Source organism: Suricata suricatta, chromosome 2 (assembly GCF_006229205.1).
Source record: "Suricata suricatta isolate VVHF042 chromosome 2, meerkat_22Aug2017_6uvM2_HiC, whole genome shotgun sequence".
In the NCBI taxonomy this organism is placed as follows: Eukaryota; Metazoa; Chordata; class Mammalia; order Carnivora; family Herpestidae; genus Suricata; species Suricata suricatta.
This window is the reverse complement of record NC_043701.1, coordinates 90,205,766-90,209,642: the sequence shown is the minus strand read 5'-3', so window position 1 is coordinate 90,209,642 and position 3,877 is coordinate 90,205,766. Positions and strand designations below refer to the sequence as shown.

Sequence of the window (3,877 nt, the reverse complement as noted above, 5' to 3'; positions counted from 1 at the left end):
GGGTGGGGACTGGGTTCAGTAGGTGGTGGGGATTATGAAGGGCACCTGTAATGAGTGCCAGGTGTTGTATATAAGTGATGGAGCATGAAATTCTACACCTGAAACTAATATTACATTGTATGTTAACTGAAATTTAAGTAAAAACTTGGAAAAATAGTAATAATAAAAATTAAAATTAAATTTAAAAATAGGCACTTGCCAGAGGGGAGGTATATAGAAGATAGGTGAAATGGATGAAGGAGATTAAGTCGGACAAACTTCCAGTTATGAAATAAGTAAGCCACAGAGATGAAAAGCATAGCATCTGGAATGTAGTTAGTAATGTAAAACAACCTACAATTGCTAGTTTATCAAAGTAATGTATATAATTAAAATAGGTGCCTTACATCTATTCATTTGCCATCTTTCATGACACTTGTATTATCTTTATTTTAACATTTTTAATGTTATATTTGAGAGAAAGAAAGAGAGAGAGAGAGCAAGCAGAGGAGGGGCAGAGAGAGGGAGACAGAGGATCTAAAGCAGGCTCCAGGCTGACAGCAGAGAGCCCAATGTGGGGTTTGAAGTTGGAGCCACAAGATCATGAGCTAAGCTGAAGTGGGACGCTTAAGCAGCTGAGCCACCCAGGCACCCCTTTCATGCCTCTTTTAGTTACTTACCTCCATATGTCTATTTTAAGGAAAAAAACATGGCACATGGAAGTTTATTTAGTTACAGTTAGTAAGTGGCTATGTTCTGGTTATACATAGGCCTTTTACATATAGAACATGGGGCAGGTTATCTTACACCAACTGCCTAAAAGCTGTGCTGTAATAATTAGCAATCTCTCTTCCTCTCCACCATCTGCTTAATGGAACAGCAGATGTAAAGCAGCAGCCATGTGTGAGAACATCCCCAGCCACATCGGCCAGTCTGGTGTACAGATCGGCAGTGCCTGCTGGGAGCTGTATTGCCCGGAACACAGCATCTGGTCCAATAGCTAGGTGCCGAGTGACAAGACCGTCGAGGGAGGATATGACATTTTCAACAACTTCTTCAATGAGATTGGTGCTGGCAAGCATGTGCCCAGGTAGCGTTTGCGGATTTGGAACCCACAGTCATTGATGATGTTCTCACCGCCACCTACCCCCAGCTCTTCCAGTTAATGATGCCATTAACTATGCCCGAGGGCAGTAACGCATTGACAAGGAACTCAGTGACCTAGTCTTGGACCAAATTTGGAAACAGGTTGACTAGTGCATTGGTCTTCAAGGCTTCCTGGTTTTCCACAGATCTGAAGGAGGAAATGGTTCTGGTTCGCCTCCCTGCCAATAGAATGTCTCTCTTTCCATTATGACAAGGAATCCAAGCTGCAGTTCCCCATTGACCCAGCTTCGCAGGTTTCCACACCTGCCGTTGCACCCTACAACTCAATCCTCACCACTCACAGCACCTTGGAACACTCTGGTTATGCCTCATGGTAGGCAATAAGGCCATGTGTGACATCTGCCCTAGAAACCTCGGTATTGAGCACCCAACCTATATTAACCTGATTAGGCTGATAAGTCAAATAGTGTCCTCCATCACTGCTTCTCTTAGATTAGATTTGACGGAACCCTGAATGTTAATATAACGATTCCAGACCAACGTGGTGTCCTATCTCCACATCCACTTCCCTCTGGCCACATATGCCCCTGTCTGCTCTGCTGAGGAAGCCTACTGTGAACAACGTTCTGTAGCCGAGGTCACCAGTGAGTGGTTGGGGCCAGCCAGGCCAATGGTGAAATATGACCCTGGCCATGGTGATTACATGGCATGCTGCCTATTGTACCATGGCAACATGGTTCCCAAATATGTCAGTGTTACCATGGCCATCTTTAATACCAAACATACCATCCAGTTTGTGGACTGGAGCTCCAGTGGCTTCAAAGGTGGTATTAATTACTAGCCTCCCACTATGGTACCTGGTGGAGACCTGGCCAAAGCACAGTGAGAGTGTGGATGCCGAACAGTCACAGCCATTGCAGAGGCCTGAGTTCACCTGGACCACAGGTTTGACCAGAAGTATGCCTACCATGTTTTTGTTGCCTGGTATGTGGATGAGACCATGGAGAAAGGAAAGTTTTTCTAAGACCCATAAGGATGTGGCTGCCTTTAAGAAGAATTATGAAAAAGGTAGTGTGCATTCTGTTGAAGGAGAGGATGAGGAAGAAAGAGAGGAAAATTCAAGTTAAAAATGTCACAGAGGTGCTGTTTTTACATGGAAGCTTATTCTGTTTTAAACATTGAAAAGCTGTGTATGATCGTTTAATTTGTATGTAGCACTGTATGGTCTCATATACAATTACTGTTCTTTAAAGTACATTTGTTACAGACCTAAGCTACCTCCATTTCTTTGATGGGTTTGAGTAAAGTATTCCCTGTCTTGAAAGAAAGAAAGAGATAAAAGGAGGGAGGGAGAGAGAAATTGCTTTGGTGTAATTGACCACTTCTTTGTTTTTAAATACCCCGTGGTTCTATAAAGCTGATCATAAAAATACCTTTTTTGCCATCACTAGAACTACTTTGCTATTACCCCCATCTTCCTCTTTCTTAAAAAAAAACTATCTCTGCATCTCTAATAACTTATAGAGCTATTTCTGGATTTTTAACTGTTGGGCCTTACTTCTTGACGTGTAGAAGAGGAGGATTTTGCTCATACAGTTCTTCCTTCCTTTGTGACCCCACATCTATGGCCATTCTTCTAAAATACTAATATTCAGTTTCCTGGTTAAGTCAAATCTCATTGTTTACATTTTTATGGTTTTTCAGATATTGCTCTCAGTTGGGCCTTTGTCAGAGCTCTCACACTTCATTTTTGTACTGAAGACACTAACACTTCATTGTTTGTGTGAGTTTTTCTTTATCCTGGAGTTACCTCATTCTCTTCCATTGATTTTTTTTCTTCTATTACTTATCACCAACTCAAGCACCCAAATGTTCTGACAGCATTTACTGTTATTTTCAATATGGTCGGATACTTCATATACATCTATAAGGTTCATTATTTCTCCCTTGATATGTCCCTCCAGACCTCTTTGTCCCCTGCTCCCATCTGACCCATTTATTCAGAAAGCCTACTGTACATATGGCTTTGGAAAATTACCATTTTTCACCATCCTAGGAATTTTCCTCCCCTCTCTTCTCTGTCAGGTCCTCTTTATCTCATGTCTTCTCTTTTTAGTGTTTATTCTATAATTTTGATGGAGTATATTCTCAAAGATCTCACAAGTAAAAGATTTAAAGTCAAGGATGACTTGACTTTATATTGAATATACAGAGTAGAATTATTTTACCAGCACTTTAGTTTCCTAAGTTGATCTTGAGAAATAAGATGCAAATTTTATATGCAACTTTTCTTCTTCTCTGCAAGTTTCTAGGATCAGCATACAGGTCTCACTCAAGTGTTACTATGATCATGTCTGGCTTGCTGTGATGTGTTTCTTCCTGTGTTATACAAAGTAATCACTGAGCCTGTGCAGTCTGCAAAACCATTTCCTTCAGGTCTGAGAATTTTTTCTTGCAGTCTCTTTCTTTATTATCTCTTTTTGGAACTCTTAATTGCTGGCCAAAATATTTTTATTATGAAATATTTATCTTTATCAGGGGTCAGCACACATATTATGACATGGCCAGATACTAAATATCTTAGGGTTTGGCAGATCATGGAGGACTTGACACAACCGCTCAATTCTGTTCATTAGCGTGGTCATAGATTATACCTAAATTAATGGGCGTGGTTGTGCTTCACAAAAATCTACTTACAAAAATGGTAGTGGACTGATTTGGTTAGCAGCTGGTAGTTGGCTAACCGTAATCATGATCCACATCCACTTTACTGAAATCAGTCATTGATTTT

At 40.8% G+C, this 3,877-nt stretch overlaps 1 pseudogene; it reads left to right on the top strand.

The window, feature by feature from the left end:
- Positions 1 to 878: 878 nt before the first annotated feature.
- LOC115275316 lies at positions 879 to 2,213 on the top strand (annotated as a pseudogene).
- Positions 2,214 to 3,877: the final 1,664 nt, after the last annotated feature.